The following is a 27,416-nucleotide window of genomic DNA, read 5'->3' as shown; positions in this document are numbered from 1 at the left end:
TGTGCATTGATCGYGTTTCTTGGTCCAAGCAAGTCTCTTCTTATTAATGGTGTCCTTTAGTAGTGGTTTCTTTGCAGCAATTAGACCATGAAGGCCTGATTCACACAGTCTCCTCAGAACMGTTGATGTTGAGATGTGTCGGCTACTTGAACTCTTTGAAGCATTTATTTGGGCTGCAATTTCTGAGGCTGGTAACTCTAATGAACGTATCCTCTGCAGCAGAGGTAACTCTGGGTCTTCCATTCATGTGGCGGTCCTCATGAAAGCCAGTTTCATCATAGYGCTTGATGYCTTTTGTCACTGCACTTGAAGAAACTTTCAAAGTTCTTGACATTTTCTGTATTGACTGACCTTCATGTCTTAAAGTAATGATGGACTGTCATGTTCTATGTTCTTATTTGAGCTGCTTTGCCATAATATGGACTGGCTATTTCCGGTTTACCTCCTTACCTTATACAAACACAACTGATTGGCTAAACACATTAAAATGAAGAAATTCCACAACTTTTATGAAGGCACACCTGTTAATTGAAATGCATTCCAGGTGACTACCTCATGAAGCTAGTTGAGAGAATGCCAAGAGTGTGCAAAGCTGTCATCAAGGCAAAGGGTGGCTATTTAAAGAATCTCAATATAAAATATATTTGATTTTTTTCAACACTTTTTTGCTTACTACTGATTCCATATGTGTTATTTCATAGTTTTGATGTTTCACTATTATTCTACAATGTAGATAATAGGAAAATAAAGAAAAACCCTTGAAGCCAGCAGCCTCTAAGGTGAAGGTTGAGTAACCTGTTGGTGGCCGGCTAGTGATTGCTATTTAACTGTCTGATGGCCTTGAGATAGAGCTGTTTGTCTTCTCGGTTCCAGCTTTGATGCACCTTACTGACCTCGCCTTCTGGATGGTAGCGGGGTGAACAGGCAGTGGCTCGGGTAGTTGATGTACTTGATGATCTTTTTGTCCTTCCTGTGACATCGGTTAGTGTAGGTGTCCTGGAGGGCAGGCAGTGTGCCCTGCTGATGCGTTGGCTAGCCTGCAACCCCTCTGGAGAGCCCTGTGGTTGCGGGCGGTGCAGTTGCTGTACCAGGCGGTGATACAGCCCGACAGGATGCTCTCAATTGTGCAGACATAATTTAAATAAAGCATGTGTATGAGTCCGCCAGATCAGAGGCACTATGGTTGACCTGGACGTTCTCTTGATAAGCGTGAATTGCACCATTTTCCTGTCCTGCTAAGCATTCAAAATTTACGAGTACTTTTGGGTGTCAGGGAAATGTATGGAGTAAAAAGTACATCATTTTCTTTAGGAATGTAGTGAAATGAAAGTAGAAGTTGTCAAACTCTAAATTGTAAAGTACAGGTACCCCAAAAACTACTGAAGTAGTACTTTTAGTATTTTTACTTAAGTACTTTATACTACTGATGGTAGCTCAGTCGGTCCACTCACTCACTCACCTCACTCATCACTCACACTCACTCACTCACTCACTCACTCACTCACTCACTCACTCACTCACTCACTCATCATCTCACTCACACTCACTCACTCACTGACTGTGGCAATGTCAAAAATGTTACGGCTATTAGTTCACTCTTAACCACATGTTTTTTTTTGAAAGACTAGCAGAGAAGTAGTCAATTTGTCCTCAACTCTCAACCATGAAAGACTATCATGAGGGGAGGGGTCCCGCCCCTCTCACTTTCTTATTTATTGGGTTTTGAGAAGGAAGTGAGGAGAGAGGACGTGAGGAATAAAGGAAAATGCAATTGAGATTCTCCCCTTGTTTCCTCCATTCCTCACCTCCCTTTTAAAGCACATTGGGAGAGACGAGTGAGGGTTCTTCCCCTCGGGCTCCAATGCACTTCCAAAGAGAGGCAAGGAGTGAAGGAAACAAGGAAAGACCAAGCCAGCATTTGACGGCTAGTTTTCAAACAGACTCACTCTCTCTCTCACAGACAGACACACACACAAACACAGACACAGAGATAGACGGACACACACACACTGCTTGAAGAGTGTATCTCATTATTGATTATTATTGTTGTCAATGATTTTCTAGACAGAACCCATTGTATTACATGGTCATATCAACTATAAAACATATATAGAAAATATAGTTGATCATTTTCATTCTGCAGGAAGGGTTAGCATGGCTATAAATGATAGAGAAGTTGACYAAATCACAAACAGACCTGGCTACTAAGCATGACAAAGAAACATGCAGTGTCCATCTTTCACTGACATTTTGAATGACACGTAAATCCTTTAACTACACACGTGAAGCTGAAAGAAAATCATATTTAAATGTATATCAAACCACATTGGCCCCTTTCTTTGTAGAAAGACCCACGTACGAGGACACGGATACACACATGTAGGTATGCACGCAATCACACACACACGCACACACACATACGGAGACACACACGCACACACATGTAGGTAGGGTCGCACACAAAGCACACAGGGTAGCATATTTATTCATASAAGTCTGCTTGCTCTCTGATCATTGGAAACAGACAGTAGAGGATGAGGGAGATACAGGGCATACGTTTCCTCTAATCACAGGTTTTACAGAGAGAGAGACATGGGGGGAGAGATAAAGAGAGAGAGGACCACGACCCTGCCTCAGGTGATCCTTCAGGCTTACCGTATGCTTCCCAGTCGAAACAGTTCGCGATATTTTGTGAAGACATTTTGTGAAGTTTTTGTTCGTCTTGATCTTCGTCTATTATTTTATAGCTGTTTGTGCACTCATTTAGATTTTTTTATTCAAATGTCATTAGCTGAAGTCTACGCCCCTTCGTCAATGATTGGTCAACAGTACTACTCCTAGTATGAGTGGGAACATKAACTATTTGTTGTCGTTCAACAAGAGGCSACTAGTTTTCATGCAAAMATGTTCACTTGAGGTGACTCGAGAGGGAAAAAACAGTAATATTGGCGTCTTCAGGGAGTATGAGAGCACAGACTGTGGAGTTAACATTTTAGATCACCTTGAATAAGAGTTTCAAATTTGGGGAAATTACACTCTCTAATTCTTCTATATTTTTCACATTTTGTCAGGAAATGCAGCTCTGTCTCAGGTTCTGCTGTGTTGCAGTGATTGCACAGCCTTTGCTCTGCAGGGAGACAGGTTTTCCTGTGTCTACCCTTCTCAATGGCAAGGCTGTGCTCACTGAGCTTGTACTTTGTCAAGGACTCTCTCTCTCTCTCACTTTCTTTCTTGCTCTCTTCGAACACCCCTTGAGACTTSGTACATATCTGAAAGCCYGTGGCTTTTTATATCCAAGCTCTTGTTTCGAACACAGTTTGATTATGCTTTGACTGGCGTTGATATAGCCGTAACCCTCTCTCTCACACTCTCTTCTTTTGSTTCACATTCGGCAGTCCTGTTTCTAAACCCAGATAAGGATCCGGAGGGGGATTTGCGGTACCTCAGCTCAATGGTTTTAGGGTTAACACCATTTTGACACACTTTCATATACAATTAATCTCCCCCTTATCAGGGCGACACGTGGAATGTCCCGCGGTCTCCATGGACACCAATGGAATTTAATCTGCCCATTGTTTCTTCTGCTCTCTCTCTCTCTCTGAGGAGGGAGGAGGTGGGAGAGGAGGGGGAGGGTTGTGACTCAGCCTTTCACCGAGGATGATTTGGCAGTTTGGGAAAGGGGACCGCCCCCACACATATCCCGATTCCCAATTGTGTATGCCATCACACACACACAGATATGCACAATGGCACACACGACTACGTGCACCCTCCTCGTTTGTCTGGCAGCCTTGGTGTATTCTCTGGTGATAAAAACCTGCACTTGWCGAATAAAGTTGTATATCTGTTGTGCAGGAGGGAAGATATAGAAAGAAATGTGTTACCRTGGAAAGTAATCCTGAAACTCGTCAATCCACATAGTTGTTCGCAGCCAATTAGCCACAACACCTCGGCGACAACTGCTTCTGCCAGTAGTTTGCCGTGACAGGTAACACTTTAGTTGGTTTGTGTTATGTGCAGAAGTACAAGGTAGGGTATTGGTGCCAGGTGTAAGGACCTTGCAGAGGCAACCTTGAATACCCGGATAAATACGAGTGCGTTGAGTCAAGGTTGGCTTGTATGGTGTGTACAGCAATTGTGAGCGCGTTCGCTTTTGAATGAGACCTGAAAAAGGGATCATATTGTGTTAAATTCCATAAACTCACTAGACTAACTTAATGATATTGTGACTCCACATTCTACTCGGTAATTGTCGGTAGCAATATTTTTACAACAGCATTCTCATAGCAAGGCCATGTTAAGAACCAATACTCTTCACACTACATAGCTTTGTTGACTGCGTGAGTCCACATATCCGATATCGCTGAGCTAGAAGAGGTGGTGTTTTTGGTTTCATTGAGATTAGGGCCTTTATTCTTGGACTGAATAGAGTCTAGTTTCTCGTCAGTACTGGACAGCATGACACACATTACCTTGTGTTCTGTGGGCTTGTGTGCTGACGTGTGTGACTSCACGTATAGTACCAGTCAAAGTTTTGGACACACCCACTCATTCAAGGGTTTTTCAAGGGTCCTTACATTGTAGAATAATAGTKAAGACATCACAACTTTGAAATAACACCTATGGGATCATGTAGTAAACAAATCAAAATATATTTGGGATTTTAGATTCTTCAAAGTAGCTATCATTTGCCTTGATGACAGCTTTGCACACACTTGGCATTCTCTCAACCGGCTTCATGAGGAATGCTTTTTCCAACAGTCTTGAAGGAGTTCCCACATATGCTGAGCACTTGTTGGCTGCTTTTCCGTCACTCCGCGGTCCAACTCATCCCAAACCATCTCAATTGGGTTGAGGTCGGTTGAGTGATTGTGAAGGCCAGGTCATCTGATGCAGCATGCCGTCACTCTCCTTGGCATGTTAAATAAAGGTTAGWTAATGCCTAACATCGGGTTAGGAGATGAATATTGAGTGTGCGTGTACATTTGTGCATGCCGGCGTGCCTGTCGGCCTGTGTGTGTGTGCATGTGTGTGTGTGTGTGTGTTTATGTGTGTGTGTGTGCTGGAAGTGTGTGCTCTTAGTAATGTAACCAGGACCGAAGAGGGAGGATTCATAAGGGGTATAGGTTATGATAAAATGTATCTCCTAACCTGATGTTGGGCTGTATTTAACCTTTATTTAACCTTTAGACAACATGTCTCTCACTGGCCACTGGCTACCCATCCCTTTAGACAACATGTCTCTCACTGGCCACTGGCTACCCATCCCTTTAGACAACATGTCTCTCCAACTGGCCATGGCTACCCAATCCCCTTTAGCCAACATGTCTCTCACCGGCCAGCTGGCTACCATCCTTTAGAAACATGTCTCTCCTGGCCACTGCTACCCATCCATTTAGACCAACATGTCTCTCACTGGCCACTGGCTACCCATCCCTTTAGACAACATGTCTCTCCACCGGCCACTGGGCTACCCATCCTTTGGGAGACAACTGTCTCTCACTGGCCACTGGCTACCACCCTTTAGACAACATGTCTCTCACCGGCCAGCCTGGCTACCGCATCCCTTTAGACAAACATGTCTCTCACTGCCACTGGCTACCCATCCTCTTTAGACAACATGTCTCTCTCACTGGCCACTGGCTACCCATCCCTTTAGACAACATGTCTCTCACTGGCCACTGTACCCATCCTTTAGACACATGTCTCTCACTGGCCACTGGCTACCCATCCCTTTAGACAACATGTCCTCTCACTGGCCACTGGCTACCCATCCCATTATAGCACACCTTATTGTGAGCTATCATCCATGCCCCTCTTCTATAGCTTACTGTAGGAAGCTGGCCTGATTGGGAAGGTACAGTTTGTGTCACTTGGGATGCAGTAGTGCCTGTGTGTGTGTTGTGTGTGTGTGTGTGTGTGTGTGTGTGTGTGTGGTGGTGTGTGTGTGTGGTGTGTGTGTGTGTGTGTGTGTGTGTGTGTGTGTGTGTGTGTGTGTGTGTGTGTGTGTGTGTGTGTGTGTGTGTGTGGGTGTGTCGCGCGCGACTGCTTTTGCCCACGTGCGTTGGTGCCCTGTGTTTGTAAGCGACTGCGCTCCCCCAACTGGCAGTGTTTGGGTAATGGCAGACGGTGCTATCTGTGTCCTGCCTGCACGCCGTTGCCAACCGGTGCCCTAATCACTCCATTTGTTTTGCCTTGCCGGGTCCCTGCATTTCCCCGCCCCGCTCTCTCTCCGCTCCCACTTTTATCAGCAGCTGCTAGTAGCAGACTGCACATTTATTTGCTTCAGTTCTGCCCCACCGGCTTCTCTTCTCCTCAGCCTCCGTCTGCAGGACAACAAAAGCGTAAGAAAGCCTGGCATCGGGTAGAGAGAAAGAAACGATGATAAGTTTATGAAAATCCAAAGTGTGGGTGTAATGCGGAGTAGGTCCCCGAAGATTACAGTCATTATGAGGACGTTGTGTGTCATCCTGACATTGCGGGGACTTATGTGCATTATCAGGACGTTGTGTGCAGAGCTGACATCAATAATACATGTATTTTATACAGCACTTTTCATTACAAACAAGAATCTCAAAGTCGCTTCGGAAACCAAAACAAAATGTAGGGATCTGGGAGTTCATGGTTGATGGTCTTTTACAGCTTCAGATGTCTCGGCAGTTCAGGAAACATTGTGGGTACTATACATGCGCCAGGAGGATGTTGTGTGTGGAGCTGACATTGTCGGTACGTTCATGCATTACGAGAACACTTTGAGTGGAACTGACATACCTTGTGAATCGTGGGGGACGTTCTGATGTCTCAGTGGAGGGGGGACTCTAACTAATGGAGCTCCAGGATTGTGTCTTCATAAACCACCATCCCTCTGAGAGCAACTGTAAAATGACGCGCCCCAGTTAGAATGAATGCTATTGTCGTGTCTCTCTTTTTCTTCTAAGAGGGAGAAGGAACAACTCATAGATGGATGCAGATGAATTATGTATAACCAACAGGCAAATCATGCAACTTTGATTTCTTGGAGCAAGGAGAAAGCACAATGTATGAGCAAAGGCACCGCGGTCAGGCGACGCGTTTTCTCATTCTCGCTGACACACAAGTTTAGTATAGATTTGGAATATGTCGAAAACGTTGACTATGTACAATTTTGTACACCAGAACTGAAAGCTGTTGGATGCAGTACAATAAAACGCATGCGTGGTACTGTTTGGCATACTATATATACACTACATGACCAAAAGTATGCAGACACCTGCTCGCCGAACATMTCATTCCAAAYGGGCATTAATATGGAGTTGGTCCCCCCCCCTTTGCTGCTATAACAGCCTCCATTCTTCTGGGAAGGCTTTCCACTAGATGTCGGAACATTGCTCCGGGGACTTGCTTACATTCAGCCACAAGAGCATTAGTGAGGTCGGGCACTGATGGTGGGCGATTAGGCTTGGCTTGCAGTCGGCGTTCCAATTCATCCCAATGGTGGTTTCGTTGGGGTTGAGGTCAGGGCTGTCTACATTGGGGCAGGTCGCGTTCTCCTGGCATTGCCCAAACCCAGATTCGTCCGTCGGACTGCCAGACGGTGAAGCTTTACGACGCTTGGCATTGCGCATGGTGATCTTAGGCTTGTGTGTGGCAGCTCGGCCATGGAAACCCATTTCATGAAGCTCCTACGAACAGTCCCCAAGCTATTAGCATCATACCAGTGTAGGCTGGTGGGAAGAGCTTTAGGAGGACGGGCTCATTGTAATGGCTGGAATGGTATAGGCAATTTCATAGATAAGTCAATCCAATACATTTTGGAAATTGAACAAACAGCAACAAAAAGTATCTAAGGTTCTAGCTTCTAAATGACTTCCATCTATGCATATGCGAGAGCCCGAAAGGGTATTTTGAAGGTGGTTTGATATTTTATTTTATTGGCTGTGTTTATTTACTGTGGGCATGTCCAGGCGGCTCAACCTCCCTGAGGAGCAATAGGTCTGCCACTTCTCACCACTTMCCATCGCCTTAATTACACCAATTTATAGTTTATTATTGCGCAGTAAGGAAAGCAGCACCTATAAAAATGTTTGGCTCCAAGTTGTCGCATTAATTGGAGACCCGTGGGCCAGAAGTTATCTGTGTTTGCTTAATGCAGTAATTAGATGAATTAAGCAATCGCACCGAGGGGTTCGCGCTGATTGCTGCTTTGACTTTGCCCGCTGGACATGTYGTGGGTCCCAAATGGCACACTATTTCCTACATAGTGCACTACTTTTGACCAGAGCCATATGGACCATGGACAAAGGTTGTACACTATATAGGGAATAGGGTGCCATTTGGGRTGCATTCATCSTTGGTGCTGGYCCTGAGAATCGTCATCAACATTGTCCGGTGGCATTTAGCGGCACTGTGGGCATTTCTACTCCACCTTGTAAACGTAGAAGTGAAGAACGAGCTATAGAAAATAAAAATCTTGTAAAAAGACAAAAAGTAKGTCACAAAGTGCACCCTATTCCCTATACAGTGTACTATAGCCCATAGTGCTCTGGTCAAAACACTACGGAATAGGGCGCCATTTGGGATGTTGCCAAATTGACTGTAAACTGAAGTTTACGAGGCATCGAGGCGTTTGTTTACTGAAGATAATCGAGGTCATATGAGGTTTAAATGAGAGGAGATTCTGATGATTGCCAGCTGGAAGACCTTGCCTTGACTGTACAGTAATACAACGCAGCTCACTCCAAGTTGTATGAGTTGTCTATTCTCATTGGCACATAGGAAGCGGATGTTATTGCGCGTATCATCCCAATTGTCATGTCCGTAAGACCTCGCTGTCAAAGGGTAACTCAGATCACCCACACATAAACAAACACCCACTCACTCACACACACATACTGTACGTACACAATTCTCAGACACAAGGGGGCATCCTAATAATGAGTATGATCCTTGCTAATGTGTGTTATTTTTCACACTCGCACCGCAGCTGGTCAGACGGCACACACACACACACACACACACAAACCACGACACACACACGCTGGCCTTTCGCGTTGTTTCAAACTGTGCTTACGTCTGTGATAATAACTGCAAAGTGTCAATTTTAAAGGAACAGGCGTTCGACGTGTGATATTTTGCCTTTGGCGCCGCCCCCACCGTCGCTCCTTGAGACACGATCACTGTCGATAGATTAGAGAAGAGCTACATCGTATCCCTGTATACTTTATCAAGAGATGTTTAGTGTTTAAGCCTGTGTTGTTGTTGCTCTTATGCAACTGAAATGTACTTATGGCCATGAGTACGAGAGGTGCACAAAACAGGGTGGAGAAACATTTCTTCTTCTGGGTTGTATAGGAAAACAGCTTGTACAGTTCCAAATAGCAGTTGTGTAAGCTTAAAAAAGATGACGTCATGTGGAATTAGACTCATGGCGCGTGTCAATTCAGATCAGTGACACTTAGGATTCAAACTTCTCTTTTCTCCTCGCTCTCCTCACAGTGGAAGGTCAAGGCGTTAGTGGTGACCAACAGCTGACATTCATCAATGACGCTCGTCTATTAGCTGGGCTTGCTAATAATGCATTTCTTGCTCTGCATATGTACAATATGAGAAGGAGGGAAACAGAGAGCGGTGCAGAAAGGTCTGCAATCTTGGCTAGGACACACACACCACACACAACACACACACACACACACACACACACACACACACACACACACACACACACACACACACAAGACACAGACTACAGACAACAGACACACACACACAGACAACACCACAGACACATCACACCTATACAACACACACACACACACAACACAACACACACACACACACACACACACACACACACACACATCACACACACACACAGGCTGTGGAGAAGATTACAGCGGCTAATGGGTTAGATGGAGGAAAAAATCAACAAATGATCAGTGCTGACATTATCCAATGAGGACATCGATTTTTCTGTTGCGTTCTCATATCACTGTTACAATGCACGTAGCGTTGTCTCTACAGAAAGTGGGTTTGCTTCACCACTGCCACACGAGAGAGAGTTCTGTAAGAAAGAGAGAGAGAGAGAGAGAGAGAGAGAGAGAGAGAGAGAGAGAGAGAGAGAAAATACGGATGGATGGACGACGAATCATCCCGAAGAGATATCTCTAAAAATAGCCACTTCATCCCTCACACTCTAGTGAAACGGCCAGAGCGACTGATGTCCCAACAGCAATCAGCGAGCCGCTATTGTACGGTGAACGGGTTTAAATGTATCGTTTCTCTTGAAACAGTGGCTTTTAAATGAGGGAGAGTGCCGGCCGGGCGAGCGAGGGGGACTGTGGAGCGATACAGATAGATTGAAAGAAACAACCCCACTGTCCATTTTCATAATTGTAATCTCCGTGCCAAGACCAACTGCTTGGCTCGGATAGAGGGAAAGAGAGGACGGAGAGAGTAGAGATGACGAGGGAAAGAAACAATCAATACTCCACCAGAAATGGCCCTAGCTTTCTTTTCTTCTTTCGTAACAGGAGGTTGAAAATGCACTCCTTTGACTGAAAAGTATCGGTTTTGAAGATGTTTTGAGGTGAGCTAACCACCTACCTCCGAGATATAGCAGATCCGTGTTCCATAGATCTAAGTCCCTGAGTTCAAAGGAGACCCTCTAAGCAGTGTGGAAGGAGAAATCTATCTACCCAGCTGATCCACTGGAGGGCTGATCAGCTGCAGAACAGACCAGTGCAGCTGAGGATTGTGGGAAGTAGGTAGTTGCCCTCTACCCCTGGGACCTTTCCCGGTCTCTCCGCTTCTCTCTTTTTCTTTCATTGTGTTTTGTCACTCACGCCAGTGTGAACAAGATAATCCAATATCCAGGAGTCTAATTGGACTACTGCGCTCGGTGGAGAGTACACACTCACTCACTCACTCACTCACTTACTCACTCTCTCTCTCTCTCTGTCACACACACAAACACACCACATTCTCCCCTGCTCAGTCCAAAGGCAGCAGCTCCTGTCCGGCCTAGCTTTATGAATTGTTTATATTGTTTTCAATCACCTCAGCGTGTCCCTTGTTGAGCTCAGTAAAGTTTAATATACTGGGAATTATTCCCCTTTACCCTGACCCCTCTTTGTTCTCACTTCATCCAGGTATTACCACCTTCCAATGTAAATAAATCACGTTGTGAAGTCGTATAACGATAATAGGCWTTTATGAGTTGTTGACGTGGGAGGTGGAGGTGGAGGGGGGSCGCTGGTCCTTGACTTTCAGCACTGGTGACAGGGTGAACTAGCCACACGTAAACTCAGTAGTAAACATGTGAAATGGCAGGCTTAAAGGGGGCAGCAAAAGTATTAGTATGATGTCTGTGGAAGCAGTGGTGTCCGTGTGGAATAGAAGGCTATATACTCGTATGCTGTGTGTGTGTGTGTGTGCGTGCGTGTTCAATACTGCACGAACAGACAGGAGATGTGTTGCATGCTATACAATAGCTTTCCCACTGTGCTTGGAAACAGGTGGAGGAGATAGTTAGTCAAGCTCATTAGCGTTAGCTTAGCATCAAACCCTTAGACTAGACATATCCTTCAGTAGGCTCTGTTCGTCAATGCCGTATACAKGCCTGTGGTGTGCACCAGAACCATACACAGAGATATGTAATTTCATGGGGCGCCATATTGGCGTCAATAGCTATAGTTAGAAAGKTAATGGCTAAGTCCAAAATGGCACCCTAGGGCTCTGGTAAAAAAGTAATRCACTATATAGGAAAATGCGGTGTCATACAATATTCAGCCATTGTCATGGGACATTTGGAGCCAACATGAGAGACAGTTTCCCAAAAAGTACCTGTATGTCTATGGATAGGCTATGTAGCTGTGCACCAGTAGTGATGAACTGTAGCCATAATGGCCATGCTGTACATTTCCTCTCCACAGCTCTTATGTAGAGCCGTCTCGTGGCTCCAATGAGTGTTTTGCAGTTGGACCAACACAATAGATATCGGCCCAGATTGCATATTGATTCCAGKGTGGGTGATTTGAATAGCAACATTCACCACAGTGTCTTTCTTTCTCAGTAAAAAAACAACATGTTCAAGAGAGATCTACTTAGCGAATGGTTCCAAAACACAATTCACTATTTCCTGTTCATTGTGATGGGTGGTACGCGACTCAGTAGCTAGTCAAGTGTCTTCAAGAGGTTATTTGAATCCAAAGCTCCAGGAAGCCTTTGAAAAACAACATACAACGAGTACCGCAACGTTGCATTGTCTCCTTGAYAACCGCGCAGGGGATTGGATCTATTTTCTGTGGCGTGKCTCGGTTCTCTGCTGAGAGGAGGGCCGGTATGATTTGTTTGCACTGCAGCAATAGATAMGAAATATAATAATACATCTCTGGCTGGAAGCTAGGTGACCTAGCACGATCAGGAGGTTAGAGGTTAGAGAGGCTTACACAGGCCGGCTAGGGGAGTGGACACACACAGACATGTGCAYGCACGCACTTGCGACTTTGGGTCCGCTATATAAATATAATGTATAATTATTTATTACACACACACACACTACCAACCGCCATGAGTCATTCTACACACTTGCCATCCACTTGTTGACACGAGTTAAAGCGATACAAGGAGCTTTCTGACGTTTAAAAAAGACTCAACCGGCACAGCCTCAGTCGTTTGCACACTGTTTATTGGCTTAGTCCTTTGTTGCAGACTTCTGTTTACCATCTAGAGGAATTAATGACGGCGCCACGTGTGTATGTGTGTGTCTTTGTRTCCAGAACMMMRGTTTCCCAGGAAATAAGCGTCTTAGTGACTCAGTTTGTTGAGGTGGAGCGCGTGTGTGTTTTTCGAACTTGGAAGAAAGCCTCAATGCCCACCCTGATTAGCCAAAGTATATGTGTGTACGTGTGTGTTCCTGCACATGCATGTGTGTGTGTGCGCGTTTGTGTGCCTATTTTTGTGTGTGARGGCATTGAACCCACTCCCCTGAGTGTGTAGAGGAGTGTATCTCTCCACCCCAGTCCTTCCCCCCTGAATTAGTCATCCCCTACACCTAGGAGACAGTGACTTTAAGCTCATCGTCATTGTGATTTGGAACTGGACTGGGCTTTAGTGTATTACAGTCAGGCACTTATTTGGGCCCGCTTTTCAGGGAGTGAGAAGAAACAAGAACTGAGAGAGAGAGAGAGAGAGAGAGAGAGCGAGAGAGAGAACCATGAGGACTCAGAGAGAGAAGAGAGAGAGATTGAGGAGAGAGGAGAGAGAGAGAGAGAGAGAGAGAGAGAGAGAGAGAGAGAGAGAGAGAGAAGAGTAGCTACAGCCACACAGCCACGGATGGTGCAGTTAAAGAGTCTAAGTCCAGCCTCCACCTTATTCAACTCCGCACTAGTCAGTCCCACAGAGTTGGAAGAAATGGAATAAAAGACAAGTGAGATGTTTAGGAAGAGAAGAGTGGATGATGACATCCGAGCTCTAGTGCAGTGTAGTTGAAGAGGATTGGCCTCTGGGCTGGTGGCTCTCATGACTAGTGTTTGTGTGCGTGTGCATGTGTGTGTGTCTGTGTGTGTGTCTGTGTGTGTGTCTGTGTGTGTCTGTGTGTGTGTGTGTGTCTGTGTGTGTGTCTGTGTGTGTGGGTGCGTGCGTGCGTGCGCAGGGCATGCATTTATTTCATTTAGAGTATAAGCGATGTTGGACAGCTGGATTGATAGCAAAAAGACTGAGAACCATAACATGTGGTATTTGAGTACTGGAATGGACATGAACCTTCTTATTATGGGATAACGGTCAGCCATTTTGGTCAGGCAGTTGGTCAACCATGATTTTCCAGTGCTGTGATAATTATTGTGTAAAATAATGAATTTGAAGAGTTTATCAGCACTGTTTGTTAGCTAGCCAGCCAGCCATTCATTTGTCAAATGAACTGCCAATATTGAACCTTTTTATTTAACTAGGCAGGCCAGTTAAGAACAAATTCTTATTTACAATGACGACCTACACCGGCCAAACCTGGACGACGCTGGGCCAATTGTGCGCCGCACTATGGGACTCCCAATATGCCAACATTCCATTCAAACAATGCTTTCAATCCACAGCCATACACTGGCTGAAATCACTTGATGACAGGACTTAGTTGTCAATGCAACAAGTACTGATATTGTGTAATATAATAGCACTCACAGCTTTCCAAGAAAACAAACATTTCTTTAGAGAGAACAGACTAGACAAGAAAACTAGCACTGTCTGCACCGCAGGTGTAACGGCTGTCTTCGGGCGAAAGAGAGGAGGACCAAACTGCAGCGTGATGATAATCCATATTTTAATAGGCTACTTAAACAACGAACAAAAACAACAAACTGACAGAAAGAACCGAAGACGCTACAGTCCCGAACTAGTGAACACAGACCAGATGAACACACGAACAGGAACAATCACCCACAAAACACACTACAAAAACAGACTACCTAAATATGGTTCCCAATCAGAGACAATGACTAACACCTGCCTCTGATTGAGAACCATATCAGGCCAAACAAGAAACCCCACATAGAAACAGACAACATAGATAATACCCACCCAGCTCACGTCCTGACCAACTAAATAAAGACTAAACAAAGGAAATAAGGTCAGAAACGTGACAGCAGGGCATATCCCTTAGAACAAGACTATAATGTAAAACATAACCATCTAAATCACGAAAAGGAACTGAGTTGGGGACTTAAACACTAGCAGACCTCATACKAACTTGATTACACTAGTTCTGCCGTCACTGCATTGACCCGCTAGCTTTTGTAATGGAAATATATAAATACTATTATTAATTAATATGAAATATKAATATTAAGAATATATGAAGAAGTCCCTTACGCTATTTGAGAGATCTGAATGTGAACCTCACGCAATCTTGACCGACACCTTAATCCTCATTAACCTTTAACCTTTAACATCTCCACCTCTCTGCTCACCAGCCTATCGTGCACAAGGCTACCAGAGGGACTCGACACCACATTACTTTAACAAACACTAGCTGCCATCTCTCCAGGGTGGAGGCCCAGAAGTATTTAATCTCTCCCCCTCTCCAAGGGTGGGTAAAGGGGGGAGAGAGAGGTGGAGGGGTGTGGGGGTGGTGCTTTGGTTGCACTTAGCAGGTTGTATGTTGTATACTGTACTATTCCCTCGTCGAGTGTTCACCCTCCATTCGTGTTGACAGGGAGATTTATCAGGATTCTGAGATTGTGTGTTTACAGGGTAGGGACAGACCCCCTGCCACTAACCCCCTGGACCCATGCTCCCAGCCCACCCTTCAACAAGTAAACGTCTAGTAGAAGGTCTTTTAATAGAACAGAGTGCTTCCGTTTGGGGTGACATAACTCAACGTCACCCTCTTCTCCCCCCTACCTCTCTCCCTCCTTTCTTTCCTCACGTCCTGCCTCCTCCCTCCAGCCCGAGGCTCTGAGTCCTGCTTTAGCCCATGACCTTGGCTGGCAGGAAGTCCATTAATTGTTCCAGAGAGCGAGGGAGAGGAGATGTGTGATTTATCTGCCCCCCTTGCAGGGCTAGGGATTGGAGGCCGGGTGGGGTGGAGGAGACAAGGGCCAGGCTGGCTGAAAGGGGGAAAAGAGAGACAGATCCTGGGTTACTTCTCTGGGCACTGCCTCTGTGTGGAGGCCCCATTTGAGCTTCCAAAATAAGTACTTGGTGCTGATTTAATCAGGAGTGCTGTAAGGATGAGAATTTGACATTTTGAGTACCACATTTTTGGGGGTTTTCCGCGACCCCCCCCCCCCCAAAAAAAAAGAAAATCCCACACTGGACAAAAAATATGTGAGCATTTATCAATATGCCTACAGATCAAAACAATGCCTAATTTATTATAACCATTACAGATAACAAATCCCAATTGCTAAATTGCCCCATAAATATTCAGTCAATAAAAAAGCAAGTGCCATTTAAGATACCTTTATTTAAACCGTAATATCAACTGGTTATTATATCGTGGAACACAATCTTCAAAGGCAGTAAACTCAGCAGTGGCGCTTGCATAGAAGCCTATGGCTGTGCAATGGCATAGCCTTATTTTGTTCATTTAGCAGACAAGACGCTCTTATTTCCCAAGCCCTTATMACAGTCGAGATACCTATTTTATAGTAAAAAAAMMAAAMAAAAAACATGATGTGCATCACTTCAGACTGGCAACTGTTTTAACTTGGAAAAATATTCTGTTACATTTTATTCTGTTATATTACATATTGTGCCTGGAACAGTTATTCACAAAGAGGGATCATTTGAAACGGGGCTCAATTTGGCAAGTTGAAAGACAATTTTTGTCAGGTTTACAAACCAAAATCCATCTTCTTGTCCATATACAGATGTCTGGTTTAGTTTATTCTGCCTTTTTTTGGTTTATTTTTTTCAAAATATGATCCACATGAACACTTTTAAAGTGATCAATTACGCCCACGACATCTGTTGGTGAGATAGGCAAATGCTTAATGTTTCTGTAACGACCGTCGTCGGGAGAAGGAGAAGAGGACCAAGGTGCAGCGTGGTAAGTGTTCATATTACCTTTAATAAAATACGAAACAGTTGACGAAAAAACAAAAACGACAAACGAACAGTCCTGTAAGGTGAACACACAAAACAGAAAATAACCACCCACAAACACAGGTGGGAACAGGCTACCTAAATATGGTTCTCAATCAGAGACAACGATAGACAGCCGCCTCTGATTGGGAACCATACCAGGCCAAACACATAGAAATACAAAAACAAGGACAACATAGATCACCAGACATAGAATGCCCACCCAAACTCACACCCTGACCAACCAAAATAGAGACATAAAAAGGATCTCTACGGTCAGGGCGTGACAGTTTCTGATGAAAATATGMTTTTTTGTCTTTATCAAACTAATGTTTTTGCATATTTACAGTGTGGAACCTGTCTGTGTTTAGGGTGGGTTGTAACCTAGGCCAACCAATTCTAAATAGCTTAAGTGGAAAATAGACGGGACACAATTATTTTCAAAACTACAGCTCGTTGTTGGAGTACATCTATTTTGTACTTCAATCAACCAGTCCATTTTGAATTTGTGATAAAACTGTTGTCATTTGCCAAGGAATGTAGCTTGTATATCCCATCACTTAGATACTTTTTTATGGTAATTTATTTCTGTAGGCCTAGCAGGAGCTTGTGTGTGCACTCAGCACGCTTGTGTGGAGGGAGCGGTCGGAAACGCAATTGAGAAACAGAGGGGAAAGAGATTTTAAGGAGAAAAACAGTGCGATGCTTGGCTTGGTTTCTTTTTTGTTGTGCAAATGGAACACTAGAGTCTAAGCAAATKAACGTTTTCTTCAAGATAACATTCTACTTGGCCGTTCGGGCAACCACAAAGAACATTCCATCAAATAGTTTCACAGTATTTGGGGGGAAAAAATGGATCTCTGGTTAAAGATCAAGATTTGACGTCCGTTCTAGTACTCAAGCAATCAATTACTCATACCATCACTAGAGCGCCGGTCCTCCCTGTTATTCTTAATGCTTAAAAGGCATAGTTGATCCTAGATCGGCACTGCTAAGCTGAGATGCTTTGTGATATGTGTCTGCACACGTTAGTTGCTTAGCTTGATCACAATACGAGTTCCAATGAGGTATCACCTTCCATGCTTAGGTTATGATAGCAGTGATACAAAAGCATGCTCTTAGGCATTCAGTAGTGTACTGAGTAGGTATTGATACAGCGTACGCGAGAATACCCACAATGTAGATTCCCGACTGCATGCGGGGAAGGGAGCCTTCGTCAAATTAGAATTGAAGTGATTATCAGAGCCTAAGTATAAGGACAACATCAATAGTTATCTATATTTCTCTCTCTCTTTCTCCCTCACACACTCACTTATTTAGATAATTGTAATTATTTGTTTTTGCTGGATATGGCGTGTTGCCCGGGTCCAGCTCGCAGTGTTTTGGGGTCGCAGAGAGAGACAGAGACAGAGACAGAGAGAGAGAGAAACAGAGAGACAGAGCAGAAACAGGCAGGACATACAGCGCCAGCATTTGGAAGAGCCTCTGGCCCACGGCCTCAGATGGATCAACTGCAGTGCCTGGGTGATTCTGCAACTACGGGCACTTCTATGTCCTCGGGTCAATTTTGGAGATTTTATAAAAAATAAAACAAATACAGATATTTGTATGTTAAGTTCACACTGGAATCCCCCTATACTTTTATAAACACATTTACATCACATTTAAGTCATTTAGCAGACGCTCTTATCCAGAGCGACTTACAAATTGGACACCTGTCTATCAAGTATTTTATACCTCAATTTCACTATTTTGCACTTGTCCCTGACCCAGACTTTTAAGCTTCTACTATTTTTCTATGAGAAAACAATAATAATTACACATTATATAATGTTATGTACTACAGAAAGAATCAATTAAATAAAATCTATATCAATATTTATTGTGAATATGCCCTTTATATTGTTTTTTACACAAAATATACCTGTCCTTTGGGAGTGGTGTCATTTCCACCACTGAGGACAAATTCCTCTTTTTAATAAAGTTTTTTCAAGAGAATGTTAATTTAGTTACCATGGAAACATATTGTGACACTGAAGCACATGGCTGCAGTGGACAGTTCTTCCAGATGTGATGTCTAGAAGTTGAAGAAAAACTGAGGTAATATTGCATGTGTAGAGAATGTTTTAATTGTCAGTAATTTCCAAACAGGCTAAAATATCTTTAATTTGTGTTAGAACTTTTGCATTTTCTTTATATTTTCTTTATTTAGTGTAAATGATATGCTAGTTGTAATACTAACCAAAGCATGCTAAGCAGTCTGTCAATTTTCTCCAGAAATTGTAGAGTGTCATTTCCATCACAGTAATTTCCATCACAAAGTGTGGTGGAAATGACAGAAAGTGGTGGAAATGACACAAATCCATTATCTTATTCGTTTTTTACTTAACTTTTTTTTTAACTTTAGGCTTATTTAATCATGTTTAAATTAATTTAATCTCCGAAAATGCTCCAAGGTGCACAAGTTGAAAACAAAGTAGTATTTGTCTTTATTTTTAGAAGATGCCACATAAAACACCCCAGAGATCACAGACATATAGAAACAAGATAAAAAATGATCCTATACGATACCAGGAACATCTGCAAAAAGACAGGGAGAGATACTGGAAGAAAAAAGAGAAGGGAGAACGTTTACCCTGGTATCATGCAAGACGTTCAAGCRCAGAGTGGTGCTTTTGTGAAAACCATTGGCCCCAACCGTTTCTTTTTGGGCCAATCAGAGACAACATCATATGGTACAGACCACAGCATGTGCTTAGACTTGTMCCTGAACCCCATCCAGTGACTAAAAGGYACATGGAGCTGGATGCCTTGGTCTGGGAGGAACTTAGCTCGCTTTCTAAGCCTTAGATACACTTGGAAACTCACTATACAGTACATACAAAGCAGGGCATAAAATCATACATTAAATAAAACATGTGTAGCTCTCAATTAACTCTTCCCTCTCTATATGTGCTAGAATTTATATTTGTAGCATCTAAGTGTAGTCAAGGACAACACATTTTTCTCATGTTGAAAAGGTGCTAGTTCCAGTGTTTTGGAATCTTACTTTTGTCTTATATTAATGACATTTTTAACAACGGTTGTTCAAAATGTTTGCATTAAAATAGTTTTCATATGTTTTTTTGTTTTTTTACATGTCATTTCCATCACAACCCATATTTTTGAGGTAAATGAGTATATTATGTATAATTTACATACATTTATTTGTTTTAGATATGGAAATCATATGGTTGTTATCATAATCTCACAAAAAGGTTGGGTGGAAATATCTTATTTTTCATGATAAATAAATGTGTTCAGCTGTCACCAAAGTTTATACATTCAGGCGTCGTAATGAATTATTCATATTTGGAAAACCTTAAAAATCACTTAATATAATATTTAATACAAGTTAATGTACAAATGTATAAGAAATCTGTAATAAACACATTGTATGATAATTACTTTTCAACTAAAATGGACGTTTAATTACGTGATGGAAATTACATTTGCTTATGGCTGTCTGGGAAAAATGACACAAATATATACATTCCTGAATAGTACGATCGCAGCCATTATCAGATATAGTTTCGAGACAAATCAAAGACAAGTACAATACTGGTGAAATGGTGTTTGAATAAGTTTTCATTTCTGAAAGTTTGCACGGCCAAAGTGCCCGAAGTTCCAGAATCATCCGCCTACAGAAAGTCAACACCTCCTTGAACTTTTTATTACATTTTGTTGTGTTACAAAGTGGGAATGAAATAGATTTAATTGTAATTTTTTGTCATTGATCTACACAAAATACTCCATAATGTCAAAGTGAAAAGAAAATTCAACAAATGTGTACAAATTAATACYTTTTTTATAACTAAAACACCCGCTTTATTTAAGCAATCCTAAATTAGTTTCGAAGTAAATTTTGTCTTATCAAATCACATAATGGGCCGGTTTTCCAGACAGAGTTTAATTTAAATCTGGACTGACTAGTCTAATTCTACTTACATTAATCCAGATTTTAAAAATGGCTTTCTGAGACGTTGCTTTTTAACTTCAGATGAATTTAGTTCTAGACTAGAGTCCCAGACCAAGACTAGGGAGTTCCAGACCAGATGAACTGGTTAGTAAGGACTCAGCAGTTAATTTTTCTGAAGCCAAATTATGATGAACAAAAATATAAACACAACAATTTAATGGATTTTACTGAGTTACAGTTCATATGAGGAAATCAGTCAACTGAAATAAACGAATTAGGCCCTAATCTATGGATTTCACATCACTGGGATTGCATATATTAATCTGTTGGTCACAGATACCTTAAAATGGGCCTCACAATGACCCTCAGGATCTTGTCATGGGTATTTTTGTGCATTCAAATTGTCATCGATAAAATGCAATTGTGTTCGTTGTCTGTAGTTTATGCCTGCCCAAACCATAATCCCACCGCCACCATGTTCACAACGTTGACATCAGAAAAGCGCTTGCCGACACGATGCCATACACATGGTCTACGGTTGTGAGGTCGGTTGGACGTACTGCATATGGTAGAGAAATTAACATTCAATTCTCTGGCAACAGCTCTGGTGGACATTCCTGCAGTCAGCATGCCAATTGCACGCTCCCTCAAAACTTGAGACATTGTGTTGTGTGACAAAACTGCACATTTTAGAGTGGCCTTTTATTGTCCKGAGCACAAGGTGCACCTGTGTAATGATCATGCTGTTTAATCAGCTTCTTGATATGCCACATCTGTCAGGTGGATGGATTATCTTGGCAAAAGAGAAATTCTCTCTTACAGAGAGTTGTAAACAAATGTGTGCAGAAAATATGACAGAAATAAGCTTGTTGTGCTTATTTCTGGSATCTTTTATTTTAGCTCATGAAACATGGAACTAACACTTTACACGTTGTGTTTATATTTTGTTCAGTGTAGATTAATGATGTGCACTTTGTGCTGACCTAAGGATGCTTAAAGAAACAGGGATGGGACACTAATACATAAGCATTGTGTGGAATTGGAGCAAGTCACCTGAACCAAACAATGGACGGAGGTAAAAGAAAACCTTCAAAGAATTTCAGTGACTTTGAAAAAACCCTCTTGAAGTAAATTGTGTCAAAACACCCAATTATCGAGAACAAACAGCGTGATTCATCGACAGAAACAAGAAAAAGACTACCATTTGTAAATAATTCAACTCAAATGAATCAGCAAACAAAAAGACACTACAACAACTTCAGGYAAGATACTGTATTTATTGTTGTCCCACTTTTACAAATCAGAGTCACTTTGAAATGTTTATTTTCTTCTGTAACACAATACAGTGGGGCCTAAATGTATTTGTGTGACAGAAATGTTACACACACAATATCATACATAATTGCTCATATTATTCTATTTTGTCTTGTCTTTCTAAGGTCCTGTGGAAAAACCATAAAAACCTACTTAATGAAGACAAATGCTGTTGCTCGTAGGGAGCGTTGGTGGCGGACCCCCAAGTAAGACCAGAGACAGATGAGCTGGGGGACGTGTTAACCGGGATCATTAATAGCCAGCAACACCTGGAAGGTATCCCCGATGGTGACCATTTGAACATTTCAGATGGGGGACCATTCCAATCCTGATTTGGTAGGACACATTCATTCAACAGTTGCCATCTCCGGACTGCAGAGAATATGTAATGTTGTCAGTCGTCTCTTAATAAACTCCCATAATAAAAAATGATGTAATGAACTCAACTCTTGAAGAAGTAACGGTCTCTAATGCAGCAATTGAATCATTTTCTAGAGGCTCGGAGGGGATAAGACAGGATGAAGGTCAGCCTGCTACATTTGCAGCAGCTAGGAGGGAAGATTGTGTCACCAACCCGGGCCAGAGGACAAAGACAAGGAGGCTGAGCACGCATGAGAAACTGCCCATGGAATGTCATGAGCGCAGACTAATGCATTTAAAAGAAGAGCCTGATATGAAGATACACATCCTTCATGTCGAGTTGGCTATAAAGGAGGAGGGAAACATGAAGCAGCCACAGTACCAATGTTCTTCTCGAACCAGCACTAGTTTGGGGGTCCTGATACTTCCATTTGTGAATTAAAAACTTTTTTTTTTTACGTGGCTATTGTTTGCTTTAATCACTTGAGCTTCCTTTGTTGTGAGAAGTACTGCAAAGCAAAAGCATCTTCAGCAGGCTTGTCAATTTCTGAAATTGTCTGCCCCGACCGYGGGAACATCTGGGTCATCCTCGTCTTCAGCGTGAGGATCTGGGCAGCCATGGCGGTTTGAGTTAATTGTGAAGCACTGCTGTTGCAATTATGACAATGCAGCATCTTGGTTGAAAGTGCAACGTGTTTCTGAGAGACTGGAAACAACTCCATACACCAAGCATGCACTCCGCTCCACCTCTGGTACGGATATGAGCTGGGTTGTATCGTTGTTGCTCAGGTCCTATTGCATGAAGATAGGGGGTGAACAAGAAGTCGGTCTGTGCATACCCACTGTCACCAAGTATGCTTTCACTACGTTGTCCTCCTGCAAGCTGAGCATACGAAGAGGAGTTTTGGAAAATCATGAGTTGCACCTTCCCAACGTGCAACAATGTCGGAGAACTGCAAATTGGGAGTGCGCACACTTTGTACATTTATTGAGAACCARTTTTTATACTTCTCAGCACCTGCTGTAGTGGAACACTTGATGGGAATATGACATCCATCTATACAGCCAATGACTCCAGAKAAGTTCCCATATTCATAGAACTCTACCTGGTAGTTGGCTCGGGCAGCAGCATCAGGGAACTTGATGTAATTKTTTATTCTGCATAGAGTCGAGTAATTTGCATCACACAAATCTCCTGTTTCACAACGGAAGGTTCCAGATGCCAACAACCTCAAGGTGATCAGTACTTGTATGGAAGGAGGRATGGRCCTTCCCCTAAGAGAGTCCGATGAAAGCCTTGGCTCAAGCAAACAAATGATGTCAGCTGCATTCTTCTTTGTACCTACGGAAACGGTCACAGGAATTGATTTCATCAAAATCAGTGGGTTGTTCCTGTCTATAACGGTCCTTCTGTCTGGCYTTGGTGGTGCTCTTTGATCATCATTGAAACCTGCCTCTGGCCAAGTTGAATTTAAGACTTCACTTAGATCTAGATKAACTCTAATCATCCTTCTGGAAATCAGACTTTTTAAAATCTAGATTAGGGCAAGTCTGAGACTATTTTAAACCATGTCTGAGAAATGCCATTTCAGTTAATGCAGTTTAAAAGTGCAATTTYGTCTATATCTTGAAGCATTGTCAAGTTAATAATTCTGCTTCGGTTGATGTATACTGTAAAACCACCCAGACACATCAAAGACGCAGTCGTCCTTCTGAACTGAGCTGCAGGACAGGAAGGAAACTGCTTAGGGATGTTACCATGAGGCCATTGGTGATTTTAAAACAGCTTACAGAAATTGCCAAATGGCTGTGAAGGGAAAAAACTGAGGATGTATCAACAACATTGTAGTTACTCCACAAGAATGATCTGAATGACACGAGTGAAAAGAAGAATAAAAAATACACAGGATAACAATATTCCAAAACAAGGCATTATATGCACAAACACCTAAAGTAATACTGAAAGGATACACTCTTTGGACTTAAAGCAACGCCTTATGTTTGGGGCAAATCCAACACAACACATCACTGAGTAACTGCCCTCCTTATTTTCAAGCATGGTGGTGACTTGCAATATATGTGTGCAAAGCTCGTACTTATCCAATAAGCAGTCCCAGCTGGAATCACTGCCACATGTGTTTTTAACATGTATTTACTCTGGGGGGGGGGGTGAATACTTATCTAACAAGGTCTGCGTATTAGTGTTTTATTTTTCATTATCCTTGAGAGAAACAAAAAAAAGTTTTTTTCCCACTTTAGACATTACGGATATTTTGTGTTAGAATCGTTGACAAATTAAAAATGACCGTTAAATTTATTTGAATCCCACTTTGTAACACAATTTAAAAAAAGTGATAGAAATCCCAAGGGGGGCGTTTATTATTTCTAATAGGCTCTGTGTACGGTTTAACTGGAGGTATAGTACACGAGATATGGTGCAGAGAGGTATGGTTCAGAGTTCTGGTTAATTTGTAAGTACAGTACACTCTCTGCACAAATGAAAAATTGGTGATGGGTGATTTACCGTTTCGTTGGTTCTAACACGTTGTCTTCCTAAGGACTAGTTGCTTTCTCGATAAGGTACGACTATGCGCACATCAAGGTCGACACCTCACACCAGACAAGCGTCAACAGACACCGCGTCTTCGTAAATGCCGCCAACGACAAAAGGATGTTGCATCCACTCAGGCTAAGATCACTCTATAGCTGTCATAGTTAACGGGGGAAGACACAAGGGTCCTGTCGAGCCGAGGATCTTGTAACACGAGCTTTGATTTGCCTCTAATTTGCTCTCAGAAAGTGCATGTGAGTTCTACAAGGAGCGTTTGATCACGCCTTGGACTCCCTGGCCGCAACAGGCATCTGTCTTTTTTAGCTTAGCTCAACGTATTTCCAAGTCGTTTGAACCTAATTCATTTGTTGGCACTCATTAGAGTTGATTGCGCGAATTTGGCCAGTTATGACAATGAACAGTTAGAAGTAAACAAGTGAGGTAGAGACATGTGATGTGTGGTGGACATGCTTAGGTCGCGCCTCCAGTGTGTTGGTGTGTGTGTGGGTGGGTAGTGTGTGGATGTGTGGTGTGTGTGTGTGGTGTTGTGTAGATGCTTGGTATGTTGTGTTGTGTGTGTGTTGCTGTTGTCGTGTGGGTGTGTGTGTGTGCGTGCGTGCGTGCGTGCGTGCGTGCGTGCGTGCGTGCGTGCGTGCGTGCGTGCGTGCGTGCGTGCGTGCGTGCGTCGCCTCATGCCTGAGTGTCTGAAACTCCCAACGTAGTGGATTGACTTTGTCTTCAATTGGTCTGTTTTTTTTTATTACTACTGTAAGCTGAGCAAATAGTGTTCAGAGAGAGAGAAAAGAAAAGGGTGCTTCCCTTCCTCCTCCCAGCTAGTGGAGACATTGGGAATYCACAGCAGGTGCAATGACAGAGTATGCCTACCTCTTGATGTTGGAAAGAGAGAGAGAGAGATAGTTAATGAATTCATGTCTGGTTGTATTCATGATTGAGAGACAAAGAGGGTACTTCTGAAAGTAGGCACGAGAGAGAGTACCTTTAGCCGTAGGAAAAGAAAGAGATATTACCGCTAAGACGTGTTGGGAAGTGAAGGGAGAAGAGAGAGACTACCTTTAGTTGTAGGAGAGAAAGAGATATCACCGCTAAGACGTGTTGGGAAGTGAAGGTAGAAGAGAGAGACGACCTTTAGTTGTAGGAGAGAAAGAGCAAGGGAGCATACCTCTGTACATAGGCAGGTGTAAATTAAACCGAAGAGGTGTTCCGTCAGGAAGGCCACCTGGCATCCTAATTGTACAATGAAACGCCTTTTTGCACCAATAAGCCGGGCTAATAATTTAGGCACACTCAGGATCTCCGGTAATGAGCCTCAAGGCAGTATTTCACCACTAATGACTGAGAYTCGTTATATACACGACTGTGCCACCTTACAGGTGCCAATTTAGGCTTATCCATTTGGTTCTGATGGAAGGAAGGAGTCCATTGTATAAGGCCTAGGCACTATGGCCGCCACTCTTTTGCCAATTATCGTCGAGTTCTCCATGTACCTTTCTGACATTTCCGAGAAATGATGTTTTGTAATACGGCAATTGGATTAATTGAGTACAGTATCTCACCCTGCCACCGTCTTAACAGTAGTGCTGTCAGCACAGTAGAACAGAAGAAAGCTGGKCGACTTGTTCTTTCTATTCCCCAATCTCTCTCTCTTTATTCTCCGTTTTATTCTTTCTCCCTTCTTCTCAGAAAAATATGCCCTTGGGATAGTCCAGTGTAAAATTCACATTGTAGTCCTTACACTCTTAGAAAAAGGGTACCAAACAGGTTCTTCAGCTGTCCCTGTAGCAGAACCCTTTTTGGTTCTAGGTACACGCCTTTTTGGTTCCATGTGGAACCCTTTTGGGTGCCATGTAGAGCCCTCTGTGGAAAAGGTTTTACATGGAACCCAAAAGGGTTCTACTTGGAACCAAAAGAGACCTGTAACCAAAAAGGGTTCTTAAAAGGGTTCTCTATGAGGACAGCCGAAGAACACTTTTAGGTTCTAGATGGGGAATAGAAAGAGTATGCGATTTGAGTAATTCAAGTATCCGCAATTTTTCGGAAATGAAAGAGAGACGAAGAGAGAGGGAGAGAGAGAGGGAAGGAGTAAAGGGTGGTAGAAGGGCTAGGGCATTCACAAGGATCAATTTAGTGCATTCTCTCACCCTGCCACCATTTTAACAGTAGTGCTGTCAGCACAGTAGAACAGAAGAAGGCTGGTCAACCTGTTCTTTCTATTCCCCCTGCGCGGCAGGGATTTAATTGTTGGATAGGTAGGCAATCGGCAAAATATGACCGGGGTTTTTGCGCATGCTCATCATGTTAGATATGTATTTGTTATTCCACCTGCGTGAGACCTGGGTTAAGTTAACCCACCCCTCCATCCATTCTCTTTTCTCTCTCTATCGGTTTGCTCTATTAATTCCCCCCAATAAATAGTGAAATTATAGATCACAATAAGGGACTATAATTGAGTTTTCCACTTGGACTATCTTCAAGGGCATATTTTTGCCGGGAAAGAGAAAAGAAGAGAGAGATGAGAGAGAAGAGAGAAGAGAGAGAGAGAGAGCACGAGGGAGGAGAGAGGAGAGAGAGAAGAGAAGAGAGACGCGCAGAACGAAACGCAGAAAATGTGAAGAGAATAGTATTCGATCCTTTACCTGTATGACGAGGCTTGACGAT

At 43.0% G+C, this 27,416-nt stretch overlaps 1 protein-coding gene across 1 annotated transcript in view; it reads left to right on the top strand.

Moving 5' to 3' along the window:
- The window catches only part of LOC111971563 (catenin alpha-2), a 121,609-nt gene that overhangs the window by 30,211 nt on the left and 63,982 nt on the right, over positions 1–27,416 (top strand). The gene's annotated exons all lie outside the window — the stretch shown is intronic.

This window comes from Salvelinus sp. IW2-2015, linkage group LG13 (assembly GCF_002910315.2).
Source record: "Salvelinus sp. IW2-2015 linkage group LG13, ASM291031v2, whole genome shotgun sequence".
In the NCBI taxonomy this organism is placed as follows: Eukaryota; Metazoa; Chordata; class Actinopteri; order Salmoniformes; family Salmonidae; genus Salvelinus; species Salvelinus sp. IW2-2015.
The sequence above is the reverse complement of the archived record's forward strand: the minus strand, read 5'-3'. Positions and strand labels throughout refer to the sequence as shown.